The sequence below is a fragment of the Phyllobates terribilis genome, unplaced genomic scaffold (genome assembly GCF_046119375.1).
Source record: "Phyllobates terribilis strain yellow unplaced genomic scaffold, ASM4611937v1 Scaffold_538__1_contigs__length_1162401, whole genome shotgun sequence".
Classification (NCBI taxonomy): Eukaryota; Metazoa; Chordata; class Amphibia; order Anura; family Dendrobatidae; genus Phyllobates; species Phyllobates terribilis.
Window position 1 is genome coordinate 708764 of NW_027363298.1, and position 16122 is coordinate 724885.

The following is a 16122-nucleotide window of genomic DNA, read 5'->3' on the forward strand; positions in this document are numbered from 1 at the left end:
TCAATTATATTGTGCAGCTTATCTCACCACCTGTAGTTATTTAGGTGAAAGCTCCAAAATGCTTGCCTAATATGTCTGTTTATCCAAAAGGAAGTAAAAAGGGAGAGCTAGAAAGATAGCATTGCATCACATTACATGGCAATGCAATGCACAGTTGCTGAAGTTGAACCAAAATGAGCTTGTAATCTGGCTTCTGCAACTTTGAACATGAAAAATCCAATGAGGAGAAGAAAAGCAAAGCCAAAGAGTCCATCCCAAAATCCGACAAACAAGCAAAATGAACAAAAAACATTGAATTCAATTCTTTCTGATTTTAGAAACTGCATTAAAGAAGGGGTGCACCGGTCCTGGAGATACTGCAATACCAGGTCAATGCGTGGAGTGGACAGAGCAAGCTCTTTTTCCATCTCCCTGTTCTAAAAATCCATTTAATATATGGTCCCCAGATAGGGGACGTATCAGATATTAAACTGATAAGAACAGATACTACACTTGATCTTAGCCAAAAGGCCGAGAAGCGATAACCAGAATTGGTTTCAAACTACGGAGCCACCCAAGGATCCTGAAAAGTCCATTTGTGGAGATGAGCTCCTGGACTCCCGTTAAGAAGACATGTTGTCAACCTCTAGATCCCTTACATGCCTGCACTTTTCGGCTTGCTGCTGCTGCAATCCACGCGTTTTAGATCTGCATAACTCCACCTCTTTAAACACAGCACCTTCACCCCCTGCTGTTCCCACCCGCCTCAACACCGTTGGAAGGGAGGAGAACCAATTAAGGCGGGGGGTGGGGTGGAACGAGCAGCTGTCTACCCTTAGCAGGAGGGCTCCTGATTACATACCTCTCCTGCTGCTGCTGCTGCTGGCTGTCCAGCAGCAGACTGAAGGTGGCTGCTGCTGTGCACAGGTATATAAAGGCTCAGAGCCTATTATGACACGCGCAGCCAGCGTTCCATTGCCACATTCCATCTACTTCAGGCAGGATACCTGGCTGGCTGAATGTCGCTGAGAAGCTCACAGAGACCGCCATAAGCAACAGTTTAACAGAATGCCACAGACTAATCAACCAAACTTTTTGGGTTGGGTTCTCTTTTATAGTCTGCAGGCATTAAATGAAAGAAGTTAGTGTTCCAGCAGAAGGAGACAACGTTTCAGAAAAGGCATTGTAGCAAACCAAAAAAGAAATTTTAAGCGCAGCAGAGTAACCAGCGCACATACCTGTTAGCTCAGGTGAGTTTAAAAGGCTGCTGTTGATAACAAGGGCATTTGCTAAATAGATGGTGTGTGTGCAACAATATACTGAAAGGTCAATTATATTGTGCAGCTTATCTCACTACCTGTAGTTATTTAGGTGAAAGCTCCAAAATGCTTGCCTAATATGTCTGTTTATCCAAAAGGAAGTAAAAAGGGAGAGCTAGAAAGATACCATTGCATCACATTACATGGCAATGCAATGCACAGTTGCTGAAGTTGAACCAAAATGAGCTTGTAATCTGGCTTCTGCAACTTTGAACATGAAAAATCCAATGAGGAGAAGAAAAGCAAAGCCAAAGAGTCCATCCCAAAATCCGACAAACAAGCAAAATGAACAAAAAACATTGAATTCAATTCTTTCTGATTTTAGAAACTGCATTAAAGAAGGGGTGCACCGGTCCTGGAGATACTGCAATACCAGGTCAATGCGTGGAGTGGACAGAGCAAGCTCTTTTTCCATCTCCCTGTTCTAAAAATCCATTTAATATTTGGTCCCCAGATAGGGGACGTATCAGATATTAAACTGATAAGAACAGATACTACACTTGATCTTAGCCAAAAGGCCGAGAAGCGATAACCAGAATTGGTTTCAAACTACGGAGCCACCCAAGGATCCTGAAAAGTCCATTTGTGGAGATGAGCTCCTGGACTCCCGTTAAGAAGACATGTTGTCAACCTCTAGATCCCTTACATGCCTGCACTTTTCGGCTTGCTGCTGCTGCAATCCACGCGTTTTAGATCTGCATAACTCCACCTCTTTAAACACAGCACCTTCACCCCCTGCTGTTCCCACCCGCCTCAACACCGTTGGAAGGGAGGAGAACCAATTAAGGCGGGGGGTGGGGTGGAACGAGCAGCTGTCTACCCTTAGCAGGAGGGCTCCTGATTACATACCTCTCCTGCTGCTGCTGCTGCTGGCTGTCCAGCAGCAGACTGAAGGTGGCTGCTGCTGTGCACAGGTATATAAAGGCTCAGAGCCTATTATGACACGCGCAGCCAGCGTTCCATTGCCACATTCCATCTACTGCAGGCAGGATACCTGGCTGGCTGAATGTCGCTGAGAAGCTCACAGAGACCGCCATAAGCAACAGTTTAACAGAATGCCACAGACTAATCAACCAAACTTTTTGGGTTGGGTTCTCTTTTATAGTCTGCAGGCATTAAATGAAAGAAGTCAGTGTTCCAGCAGAAGGAGACAACGTTTCAGAAAAGGCATTGTAGCAAACCAAAAAAGAAATTTTAAGCGCAGCAGAGTAACCAGCGCACATACCTGTTAGCTCAGGTGAGTTTAAAAGGCTGCTGTTGATAACAAGGGCATTTGCTAAATAGATGGTGTGTGTGCAACAATATACTGAAAGGTCAATTATATTGTGCAGCTTATCTCACCACCTGTAGTTATTTAGGTGAAAGCTCCAAAATGCTTGCCTAATATGTCTGTTTATCCAAAAGGAAGTAAAAAGGGAGAGCTAGAAAGATAGCATTGCATCACATTACATGGCAATGCAATGCACAGTTGCTGAAGTTGAACCAAAATGAGCTTGTAATCTGGCTTCTGCAACTTTGAACATGAAAAATCCAATGAGGAGAAGAAAAGCAAAGCCAAAGAGTCCATCCCAAAATCCGACAAACAAGCAAAATGAACAAAAAACATTGAATTCAATTCTTTCTGATTTTAGAAACTGCATTAAAGAAGGGGTGCACCGGTCCTGGAGATACTGCAATACCAGGTCAATGCGTGGAGTGGACAGAGCAAGCTCTTTTTCCATCTCCCTGTTCTAAAAATCCATTTAATATATGGTCCCCAGATAGGGGACGTATCAGATATTAAACTGATAAGAACAGATACTACACTTGATCTTAGCCAAAAGGCCGAGAAGCGATAACCAGAATTGGTTTCAAACTACGGAGCCACCCAAGGATCCTGAAAAGTCCATTTGTGGAGATGAGCTCCTGGACTCCCATTAAGAAGACATGTTGTCAACCTCTAGATCCCTTACATGCCTGCACTTTTCGGCTTGCTGCTGCTGCAATCCACGCGTTTTAGATCTGCATAACTCCACCTCTTTAAACACAGCACCTTCACCCCCTGCTGTTCCCACCCGCCTCAACACCGTTGGAAGGGAGGAGAACCAATTAAGGTGGGGGGTGGGGTGGAACGAGCAGCTGTCTACCCTTAGCAGGAGGGCTCCTGATTACATACCTCTCCTGCTGCTGCTGCTGCTGGCTGTCCAGCAGCAGACTGAAGGTGGCTGCTGCTGTGCACAGGTATATAAAGGCTCAGAGCCTATTATGACACGCGCAGCCAGCGTTCCATTGCCACATTCCATCTACTGCAGGCAGGATACCTGGCTGGCTGAATGTCGCTGAGAAGCTCACAGAGACCGCCATAAGCAACAGTTTAACAGAATGCCACAGACTAATCAACCAAACTTTTTGGGTTGGGTTCTCTTTTATAGTCTGCAGGCATTAAATGAAAGAAGTCAGTGTTCCAGCAGAAGGAGACAACGTTTCAGAAAAGGCATTGTAGCAAACCAAAAAAGAAATTTTAAGCGCAGCAGAGTAACCAGCGCACATACCTGTTAGCTCAGGTGAGTTTAAAAGGCTGCTGTTGATAACAAGGGCATTTGCTAAATAGATGGTGTGTGTGCAACAATATACTGAAAGGTCAATTATATTGTGCAGCTTATCTCACCACCTGTAGTTATTTAGGTGAAAGCTCCAAAATGCTTGCCTAATATGTCTGTTTATCCAAAAGGAAGTAAAAAGGGAGAGCTAGAAAGATAGCATTGCATCACATTACATGGCAATGCAATGCACAGTTGCTGAAGTTGAACCAAAATGAGCTTGTAATCTGGCTTCTGCAACTTTGAACATGAAAAATCCAATGAGGAGAAGAAAAGCAAAGCCAAAGAGTCCATCCCAAAATCCGACAAACAAGCAAAATGAACAAAAAACATTGAATTCAATTCTTTCTGATTTTAGAAACTGCATTAAAGAAGGGGTTCACCGGTCCTGGAGATACTGCAATACCAGGTCAATGCGTGGAGTGGACAGAGCAAGCTCTTTTTCCATCTCCCTGTTCTAAAAATCCATTTAATATATGGTCCCCAGATAGGGGACGTATCAGATATTAAACTGATAAGAACAGATTTTTTTTTTTTTTTCCTCAGATTAAGACCCATATTAATTTATGCATCATAGCGCATATTCACATAACGGGTTCTCAAATCATCATTCGGAAAAACAAAAACAAAATCCCAAAAAACACAACCCTGCAATTAACTGTTACTTACTGTAAGAAGTCCAATGTGAAAAGTTCCAGAGTGCTTCTGCTGCTGTCTCACCATACTTCTTTTTATCCAATAAATAGGCATAAAACAGTGTAGCAAGAAAAATCTTTCTGCATTCCATGGGGGAAAAAACAATCTTTTTAAAAATCACCAAATTCCGAACGTCCCATAAAACCTCTTTATATATGACAAAAATAATCCAGCTTGCCCGCTTCCTTTGCGAGTACTTAAAATCTTGACCTATTAAAATCCTTTCAAAATCGAAACAATGAAAACCAACTAAAGCAACAAACATACGTGACAACAAGGTAAAAACTTTTTTAGCAAAAAAACAGTCCCAAAAAATATGCTGTATTGTTTCCACCTTATTGCAACCTTCCCTAGGACATAGTTCTTGAACCTTTATCCCCCGGTCATTCAAAAAAGCCCTTGTTGGCAAGCATCCATGCAACGCCATCCAGGTTACATCCTTCTGTCTGTTGCTGATTCCACGCATGAAAAAAAGCTTCCACACCTGTCCAGACTGTGCATTATTACAAAACGGCACATCACATAACATCTCCTTCTTCTTAATACCTGAGACAATCAGTTTTTTGTCCGGTCTAACCATGGAGCTTATCCCATTTTGATCATAGAAGGACCTAAGCACCACATAAAAAAACGGTATCACAAACGAAACTGGTTTTCTTAAATCCTTCTCACACCAGCTCCATTTCTGGAAAAGCCGTCCTGCTAAATATTTGCACATGTCCGCAGTCCTGTTATTGCACTGGGATAATTTATAAATGTTCAAAAAATAATGCATTCTTAAAAATAAGTCAATGTTAGGAAAATCACAACCCCCATTTTCCACAGAACACATAACCATTCCTCTTCTTAGTTTCTCCATTTTGGATCCCCAAAAAAACACAAACAGTTTCCTTGTCACTCTCTTTGTCCAAAGCACAGCAGGTGGGAAAATCAAAGCAGTGTACAGCAGAAGCGGGAGAATCACAGACTTGATTACCAGCACTTTCCCTCTCAGCGACAGGTTCCTTAGTTTCCAAAAGTTCAACTTCTGATCCATTTTGTCTTCTAGAATCTTCAGGCTGCTTTTCCCTTTCAGTTCCTTCTCAAAGATGACACCAAGAACCTCAATTTCCTCCCTACTCTCCACTCCTGCCACGTTAACCTCAACCTGCCTCCCAAAGTTACAAAGCTGGCACTTTCCCCAATTCACCGCCATACCAGCCACACAACAAAAAATCCTTACGTGCAAATTCACTCTATTGAGATCCGCCTGTGAACCACAAGTAAAAACAATATCATCCATATAACTTAAAGACTTGACTGGACCCCCGGATCCCCCAGGAATAAAAAACACCAGCCACACACTTGTCAACTTGCACACTTTTTAAAAGGGCCTCCACCACACAGATAAAAAGAATTGGTGACAGGGGACAACCCTGCCTAACTCCCGATAAAATATTAAAACTGGAACTCACATGCCCATTAACTAAAATCTGGCTACTGACCCCACAATAAAAACTCTTAATGACCATCAATAATTTATCCGGAACACCAAGGTGACTTAAAGCAGAGAACAAAAATCTATGTGATATTTTATCAAAGGCTTTCTCCAGGTCCACCGACTGTAACAAAAGAGCATTCTTATTCAAATTAGCCTGATAAATTAAGTCTCTTAGAAGCAGCAAATTATCTGAAATTTTCCTACCAGGCACTGCACATGCCTGATACTCCCCCACCATATCACCTATCACATCTGCCAGTCTACCAGCCACAATTTTAGAAATAATTTTGTAATCACTGTTTAACCCCTTCCCGACCCGTGTCACACCGTTTGTGACATGGAAAACAGTTCGTTCCCGACCCATGTCACAGCGTGTGTGACATGGAGGGAAAGAGCCCCTGCAGCGCCCGCGAGCGGGGTCGCTCAGGTGTCACAGTTGCTACTGCAACTAGACAACCTGTAGTTGACCCCACAGGGGGTGGATTAACCCCCCCGTGCCTAAAACCCCTCCGATTGGCAGTTTCACTTTCACTTTTAGTGAAACTGCCAATCGGAATGAATGAAATATTTCACCAATGGAAATTGGTGAAATATTTACTTTCTGGGCATGGCCTGATGCTTATAGCATCAGCCATTGGCTGGGGGGAGTGTCACCTCTGTGTCACCCCCCCAGATCTGATTGGGGGCTAGCGTCACATGGACACTAGCTCCAATCAGATGTCGAGCGGTGTATTTACTATGGCTGACCAAACTTTCCAGATCCATCCCTTCCGTGGAGCCAGAGGAGTTTGGTCACGCCGATCCGCTGCTGCCACAGATCATCTGCCCCGCCGCCGATCGTCTGCCACCTCCATCGCCGCCACCGATCCTCTGCACCCGCCGCTGCCACCGCTGCTGATCTGCCGCCGACCCCCTGCACCCGCTGCTGCCTCCGCTGCTGATCCGCTGCCGGTAGTATCCCCCCCCTTATCAGATTTCCAGCCCCCACTTCCCCCCCCACCCCCCCCTCCACCCCCCTTCCACCACCCTTCCACCCCAGTCCCAATTTCTCACCTGTACCCCGACCTCCGCTCCCTCCCTCTCCCACGTCTTCATCCACCGGCTGCTGCTCTCCTTCTGACAGCCGGTGGACTGTGATCACAGGCAGCAGCAGACTCAGTGTAAATCTCCTGTGCCTGTGATCACACCACCATCCCCCAGTCCCAGGGATCACACCATCATCCCCCAGTCCTAGTGATCTCACCCACCATCCCCCAGTCCTAGTGATCTCACCCCCCCAGTGATCACCCGCCCCCTCCCCCGTCCGAGTGATCACCCCCACTGCTGCTGCCAGCTACTGCCTGCCGGCCCCTACCCCCCTTGCTGCTGCCGGCTCCTGCCCCCCTTTCTGCCCCTTCTGCCCCAGTGATACCCCCCCTGCTGCTGTTGGCTCTTCTATCTCCTCAGCCCCCCCCTGCGCCCCGTGCGCCTGAGCGCGCCCCCTCCTGCGCCCCGTGCGCCTGAGCGCGCCCCCTCCTGCGCCCCGTGTGCCTGAGCGCGCCCCCTCCTGCGCCCCGTGCGCCTGAGCGCGCCCCCTCCTGCGCCCCGTACGCCTGAGCACGCCCCCTCCTGCGCCCCGTGCGCCTGAGCGCGCCCCCTCCTGCGCCCCGTACGCCTGAGCACGCCCCCTCCTGCGCCCCGTACGCCTGAGCGCGCCCCCTCCTGCGCCCCGTACGCCTGAGCACGCCCCCTCCTGCGCCCCGTACGCCTGAGCGCGCCCCCTCCTGCGCCCCGTACGCCTCCACACGTGATTTACACCAAGCACTCACACATACACACGTACACTCATACTAATAATAAAGTTTAGATTTTTTTTTTCCCCACAGCACACAAAATGTCCCGCCCGTCCCGCCCTAGGGCGTACTCAGCTGAGGAGGCATATTCATTTATTGCCTCCGAAGCTGATAGTGAGGGAGAGGACCCCACGTTCCTCTATTCCTCTCATTCTTCCTCCTCCAGTGACACCGAGCCGGCACCAAGACGACGTCAGAGGTCAAGGCATCGTCCGGAGGCCGTGGAAGAAGACCCACAGCCATCTGTAAGTAACCCTCAACCTGGTGCTAGTCAAGCCCAACCTAGCACCAGTGCCCCGGTGTGGACCCCCGTCCCTGAAAATTACGCTCCGCGGATTCCTGATTTCCTTCCCCAATCAGGAATCCAGTTTGAGACCGCAAACCTCAGGGAAATAGACTTTTTCAAAGTCTATTTCTCTGAGGCCATTGTCAGTCTCATGGTGGAGCAGACTAACATTTACGCCCAACAATTTTTGTCTGCAAACCCAAATTCAATGTTTTCTACTTGGAGTCCCGTTGACTCAGTAGAAATGTTAAAATATTGGGGACTGGTACTTCACATGGGGATTGTGAAGAAACCAGAAATCCGTCAATACTGGAGTACCGATATTTTATATCAAACTCCAGTGTTCGGAATGGTGATGACCCGCAAAAGATTTGAGGTCATTCACAAATTTTTGCATTTCAGGGATAACACGGACAGCCTTCCCCGCGATGACCCGAATTTTGACAGACTGTTCAAAATTCGTCCGGTCATAGAACACTTCAGCAACAAGTTTGCTGAAGTGTACGTTCCCCAAAGGGAAATTTCTGTGGATGAATCCCTCATCCACTTCAAAGGGAGGCTTCAATTCCGACAATACCTGCCCAGTAAGAGGGCCAGGTACGGAATAAAGCTCTACAAGCTGTGCGAGAGTGCCTCAGGGTACACTCACAGCTTTAGAGTTTACGAAGGAAAGGATTCGAGGATTCAGCCCCCAGAATGTCCACCTGCTCTGAAGGTAAGTGGGAAAATAGTGTGGGATTTGATCCGCCCACTGCTTGATAAAGGTTACCATCTATACGTTGATAACTTTTATACAAGCATTCCCCTATTTCAGTCCCTCTCTGCCAGAGCTACCGCCGCTTGCGGTACTGTGCGCAGAACCAAGAGGGGTCTCCCTTTGACGCTAATTGAGCAGGTTTTCCCAAAGGGTGAGAGCCGAGATCAATGTAGCGGCAACATGGTTGTGGTGAAGTACAAAGACAAAAGGGACGTCTTTTTCTTGACCACAATCCATGGTCCCGGCACCACGGCCACCAACGTTAGAGGTACCCCAGCACCGGTCCGCAAACCGGACTGTGCCCTGGGGTACAACAAGCACATGGGGGGAGTTGATCTTTCTGATCAAGTCCTCCAGCCCTACAGTGCGATGAGGAAGGCGAAAGTCTGGTATAAAAAACTGGCCGTGCACATCGTTCAAATGGCACTGTATAATGCATACGTGCTGTCACGATGTGCAGGCCAGACCACCAACACCTTCCTCAACTTCCAGGAGGCAGTGATAAAGGCCCTGATTTTTAGAAGCGAAGAAGAAGCGGGCCCCAGCACCCCTGGAACTCGAGTCTCCCGTGTGGTACCAGGGCAACATTTTCCTGGTGAGGTCACGGTAAGAAAAAGGTGCCGGGTCTGCCATAAAAGGGGGATAAGAAAGGTCACCCGTTTCCAATGTGAAACGTGTCCTGATAAACCGGGACTGTGTTTGAATGAATGTTTCAAAATTCATCACATGTCCCCGGACTAAACACATCCTGACCTTCCCTACAGAACTCACCCACACTAGCATGACATACAAAACATCACGCACACACACAACAACCTCACGTACACTACAACACACACCAACCTATGTCAGGTTGGTGTGTGTGTTGTAGTGTATGTGAGGTTGTTTGTGTGTGTGTGGTGTATACACCACACCACACACCAAACTCACATACACTACATCTAGATAAGTTCCCTGGGGGGTCTAGTTTCCAAAATGGGGTCACTTGTGGGGGAGCTTCAATGTTTACACACAGGGGCTCTCCAAACGCAACATGGTTCCAATTTGTTAGCGGACACCATGTCGTGTTTGGACAGCCCCTGTGTGCCGAAACATTGGAGCTCCCCCACAAGTCACCCCATTTTGGAAACTAGAACCCCCAAGGCACCTATCTAGATGCATAGTGAGCACTTGGAACCCCCAAGTGCTTCACAAATTGATTCGTAAAAATGAAAAAGTATTTTTTTTCCACTTTTTCATTTTTACGAATCAATTTGTGAAGCACCTGGGGGTTCCAACTGCTCACTATGCATCTAGATAGGTGCCTTGGGGGATCTAGTTTCCAAAATGGGGTCACTTATGGGGGAGCTCCAATGTTTACACACACAGGTGCTCTCCAAACGCAACATGGTTCCAATTTGTTAGCGGACACCATGTCGTGTTTGGACAGCCCCTGTGTGCCGAAACATTGGAGCTCCCCCACAAGTCACCCCATTTTGGAAACTAGAACCCCCAAGGCACCTATCTAGATGCATAGTGAGCACTTGGAACCCCCAAGTGCTTCACAAATTGATTCGTAAAAATGAAAAAGTATTTTTTTTCCACTTTTTCATATTTACGAATCAATTTGTGAAGCACCTGGGGGTTCCAATTGCTCACTATGCATCTAGATAGGTGCCTTGGGGGGTCTAGTTTCCAAAATGGGGTCACTTATGGGGGAGCTCCAATGTTTAGGCACACAGGAGCTCTTTAAACGCAACATGGTGTCCGCTAACAATTTGAGCCGAAATTGTTAGCGGACACCATGTTGCGTTTGGAGAGGCCCTGTGTGCCAAAACATTGGAGCTCCCCCACAAGTGACCCCATTTTGGAAACTAGACCCCCCAAGGCACCTATCTAGATGCATAGTGAGCACTTGGAACCCCCAGGTGCTTCACAAATTAATCCGTAAAAATGAAAAAGTATTTTTTTTTCCACTTTTTCATTTTTACGAATCAATTTGTGAAGCACCTGGGGGTTCCAAGTGCTCACTATGCATCTAGATAGGTGCCTTGGGGGGTCTAGTTTCCAAAATGGGGTCACTTATGGGGGAGCTCCAATGTTTAGGCACACAGGAGCTCTTTAAACGCAACATGGTGTCCGCTAACAATTTGAGCCGAAATTGTTAGCGGACACCATGTTGCGTTTGGAGAGGCGCTGTGTGCCAAAACATTGGAGCTCCCCCACAAGTGACCCCATTTTGGAAACTAGACCCCCCAAGGCACCTATCTAGATGCATAGTGAGCACTTGGAACCCCCAGGTGCTTCACAAATTAATCCGTAAAAATGAAAAAGTATTTTTTTTTCCACTTTTTCATTTTTACGAATCAATTTGTGAAGCACCTGGGGGTTCCAAGTGCTCACTATGCATCTAGATAGGTGCCTTGGGGGGTCTAGTTTCCAAAATGGGGTCACTTATGGGGGAGCTCCAATGTTTAGGCACACAGGAGCTCTTTAAACGCAACATGGTGTCCGCTAACAATTTGAGCCGAAATTGTTAGCGGACACCATGTTGCGTTTGGAGAGGCCCTGTGTGCCAAAACATTGGAGCTCCCCCACAAGTGACCCCATTTTGGAAACTAGACCCCCCAAGGCACCTATCTAGATGCATAGTGAGCACTTGGAACCCCCAGGTGCTTCACAAATTAATCCGTAAAAATGAAAAAGTATTTTTTTTTCCACTTTTTCATTTTTACGAATCAATTTGTGAAGCACCTGGGGGTTCCAAGTGCTCACTATGCATCTAGATAGGTGCCTTGGGGGGTCTAGTTTCCAAAATGGGGTCACTTATGGGGGAGCTCCAATGTTTAGGCACACAGGAGCTCTTTAAACGCAACATGGTGTCCGCTAACAATTTGAGCCGAAATTGTTAGCGGACACCATGTTGCGTTTGGAGAGGCCCTGTGTGCCAAAACATTGGAGCTCCCCCACAAGTGACCCCATTTTGGAAACTAGACCCCCCAAGGCACCTATCTAGATGCATAGTGAGCACTTGGAACCCCCAGGTGCTTCACAAATTAATCCGTAAAAATGAAAAAGTATTTTTTTTTCCACTTTTTCATTTTTACGAATCAATTTGTGAAGCACTTGGGGGTTCCAAGTGCTCACTATGCATCTAGATAGGTGCCTTGGGGGGTCTAGTTTCCAAAATGGGGTCACTTATGGGGGAGCTCCAATGTTTAGGCACACAGGAGCTCTTTATACGCAACATGGTGTCCGCTAACAATTTGAGCCGAAATTGTTAGCGGACACCATGTTGCGTTTGGAGAGGCCCTGTGTGCCAAAACATTGGAGCTCCCCCACAAGTGACCCCATTTTGGAAACTAGACCCCCCAAGGCACCTATCTAGATGCATAGTGAGCACTTGTAACCCCCAGGTGCTTCACAAATTAATCCGTAAAAATGAAAAAGTATTTTTTTTTCCACTTTTTCATTTTTACGAATCAATTTGTGAAGCACCTGGGGGTTCCAAGTGCTCACTATGCATCTAGATAGGTGCCTTGGGGGGTCTAGTTTCCAAAATGGGGTCACTTATGGGGGAGCTCCAATGTTTAGGCACACAGGAGCTCTTTAAACGCAACATGGTGTCCGCTAACAATTTCGGCTCAAATTGTTAGCGGACACCATGTTGCGTTTGGAGAGGCCCTGTGTGCCTAAACATTGGAGCTCCCCCACAAGTGACCCCATTTTGGAAACTAGACCCCCCAAGGCACCTATCTAGATGCATAGTGAGCACTTGGAACCCCCAGGTGCTTCACAAATTAATCCGTAAAAATTAAAAATACTTTTTTTTTTTTACAAAAAAATTCTTTTAGCCTATTTTTTTTAATTTTCTCATAGGTAACAGGATAAAATGCATCGTAAAATTTGTTGGGCAATTTCTCCTGAGTACACCGATACCTCATATGTGGTCATAAACCACTGTTTGGGCGCATGGCAGGGCTCAGAAGGGAAGGAGCGCAATTTGACTTTTGGAGCTAATTTTCCAATCAAAAAGTGAAATGGCGCTCCTTCCCTTCTGAGCCCTGTCGTGTGCCCAAACAGTGGTTTATGACCACATATGAGGTATTGGTTTACTCAGGAGAAAATGGCCAACAAATTTTAGGATGCATTTTACCCTGTTACCCATGTGAAAATTAAAAAATTTAGGCTAGAAAAAAAATTTTGTTAGAAAAATTAAAATGTTCATTTTTTTCTTCCATTTTGCTTTAGTTCCTGTGATGCACCTGAAGGGTTAATAATCTTCATGAATGTAGTTTTGAGTAGCTTGAGGGGTGCAGTTTTTGGAATGGTGTCACTTTTGGGTGTTTTCTGTCATGTACACCCCTCAAAGGGACTTCAAATGTGATGTGGTCACTAAAAAAAATGGCTTTGCAAATTTTGCTGGAAAAAAGAAAATTTGCTGATGAACTTTGAACCCTTCTAACTTCCTACAAAAATTTTTTTTTTTTTCAAAATTGTGCTGATGTAAAGTAGACATGTGGGAAATGTTATTTATTAACTATTTTGTGTCACATCACTCTCTAGTTTAGCAGAATAAAAATTCAAAATTTGAAAATTGCAAAATTTTCAAAATTTTTCCCATATTTTTGATTTTTTCACAAATAAACGCAAATATTATCGACCTAAATTTAATACTACCATGAAGCCCAATATGTCACGAAAAAACAATCTCAGAATCGCTAGGATCCGTTGAAGTGTTCCAGAGTTTTTAATTCATAAAGGGACACTGGTCAGAATTGACAAAAATGCCAAGGTCTTTAGGGTCAAAATAGGCTGGGTCCTGAAGGGGTTAACAATGTTATGGGCCTCCAATTTTTAATATCCCTCATGTCCCCTTTCTTATGAATCAGCGTAACAATCCCCCTACGCATAGAAATCGATAAAATCCCATGAGTAAAACCATATTGCACCACCCGGGAAAACTCCACACCTATAATATCCCAAAATCTAACATAAAATTCAGCAGGAAGACCATCACAGCCTGGCGTCTTGCCTTTCGCCAAGCCATCCACTGCCCGTCTAATTTCATCTTTCCCAACCTCCTCACTTAAAAACCCAATTTTCTCCTCAGGAATATTATTAGTTAATACTTTGCAATAATCATTAATTTCCGCATCACTGGCTCTACTATCGTTAGAGAAGAGTGTTTCATAAAAGGAAAGAATACTGCCAATCATCTCATCCCCAGATACCTCCCCTGCAGGAGAAAAAACAGACTTAAAAACCCCTTTAGGTTTAAAACATTTTTTAAAAAAGTATCTCGAACATTGCTCATTTTCCTCCATGTGCTTTATTTTTGCCTTAAACATAATAGTCTTCCCTTTTTCAATAAGTATCTTCTTCAGTTCGTCCTTCAAATCTGCAATCTCTTTATCCACCTCCATCCCCGCTCTCTTAAACTTATGGAGTACTTCCAATTTTGAAATAACAGCAGCATCATGATCCCTTTTGGCTTTCGCTCTCCTAAAACACACCCCTTTAAAATAACATGCAAATTTCTCCTTAGCCCAGTCCCACCACTCTAGCAAATCTTTAAAAAGGTGCTGTTCAGACACACAAGACAAAAACACTTTATTAAAACCAACCTTAACACTCTCCTCTTCCAGCAGGCTTACGTTCAGCTTCCAGAGTCCCTTTCCAAAAGCCAGGGACTCAGCTATACACAGATCTACCACTATCATCTTGTGGTCAGAAAAAGTCGTCATCACGTGGTTGCACTTGGCCACCTTAATCCCTTCAGACATAAAAACATAGTCAATTCGGGAAACACTACGTCCACTATCTGATATGTATGTGAACTTATCACTTGGCCCAACCATCAGACCAGCATCCGTGTAGCGTAAATCCTGCACAATCTGATTTAAAATATTAGACGTAACATCAGTCCTACCTTCCGTAGAGCTCTTACGATCTTTTGCGGATCTGACACAATTAAAATCTCCAGCCACTATAGTGAAGTCTCTGCCTGGTAAAAACAACTTTAGAGACTCCAAAAACCCAACTCTTGCTTGTTTATCAGCAGGGGCATAAACATTAAAAACCCGTACCCGCTGACCTAAAAAATCCACTAATAAAAACAAACATCTCCCAGGTATGATTACTTTAAACTCTAAAACCTTTAGACTGGAATTACACAGTAAAATGCCCACCCCTTCATTCCTGTTTTCTGAGCATGGGGACCAAAAAGATTGCCCCTTATTCCACTCACTCTCATGCGGGGCAGATTTAATTACACATTCCTGCAGACAGACAATATCTGCATTCACACTCTCAATGTACTCCAGTATCCCTGCTCTCCTACAAGCAGAACCAATCCCTCGTACATTCAGAGAAGCAACACACAACGCCATCATAACAACAGGAAAAAATCTCCACCATACCCGATCCATCATGAACCAGGAGAAAACCCACTCCTGCCACCCACTTTTCTACGTATATCAGGCGACTCAGAACTCGAGTCCCTGTTAGAATAACCTGGTCTTAGGGAGACTGGATCTTCCTGCCCCCCAGACCAACACCCCTCCACCTTACTTCTTTTAATCACGGAGGCATAACTCTCCTCCTTGCCATCATCTTCCTCCTCATTTTCACTCCAATCACTGTTAACCCTATCACGCTGCTGAGGGGTTATAGTTCCATCCGAATCAGAATCCTCCTCCTCCAAAACCTCCATTTCCTCACCCCCATCTCTTCCCAAAACAGGATTCACTGACTCCGCCATATTAGACAAATCCATCCCATCACCCGGGCCATGCACATCAGCTACTTTGTTTATTACTTCCAGCCCCTCCCTCAAACCAACTTTCTTCTGGCTCCGCCCCTTTTCCTCCATCTTGGGCACCGCATGGTCTCTTCCCCTACCACCATCTTGTTTTTGGCTTTCCCCCTCTGAATCTGAGCCTTCGCCCTCCTCCCCACTTTCCTGCCGAGTCTTCTTCTGCCTCTCTTCAGCGTCCACCTGTGACCTAGGAATCTGAGCCCACAATCTACATTTCCTTGCAAGGTAATCTGCATGTCCACACAAATCACACACCTTATTCATTGGGCAACCACTTGCAACATGCCCAGATTTCCCACAACCTCTACAAACATCACCTTGCACTGGACAATCTTTCTGAACATGTCCAAACTCATGACACTTCCTACAATATTCCATCTGTCCATTATAAAAAC

At 45.6% G+C, this 16122-nt stretch overlaps 4 non-coding genes across 4 annotated transcripts; all 4 read right to left on the bottom strand.

Annotated features, from left to right (window-relative positions):
- Positions 1-331: 331 nt before the first annotated feature.
- On the bottom strand, positions 332-522 carry LOC141232231 (U2 spliceosomal RNA). The gene has a single exon (XR_012298489.1). It is a non-coding gene; the product is annotated as a U2 spliceosomal RNA (small nuclear RNA).
- Positions 523-1637: 1115 nt separating this feature from the next.
- Positions 1638-1828, bottom strand: LOC141231681 (U2 spliceosomal RNA). The gene has a single exon (XR_012297993.1). It is a non-coding gene; the product is annotated as a U2 spliceosomal RNA (small nuclear RNA).
- Positions 1829-2943: 1115 nt separating this feature from the next.
- On the bottom strand, positions 2944-3134 carry LOC141232233 (U2 spliceosomal RNA). Its single transcript, XR_012298491.1, has one exon. It is a non-coding gene; the product is annotated as a U2 spliceosomal RNA (small nuclear RNA).
- Positions 3135-4249: 1115 nt separating this feature from the next.
- On the bottom strand, positions 4250-4445 carry LOC141231858 (U2 spliceosomal RNA). The gene has a single exon (XR_012298156.1). It is a non-coding gene; the product is annotated as a U2 spliceosomal RNA (small nuclear RNA).
- Between the last annotated feature and the right edge of the window lie 11677 nt (positions 4446-16122).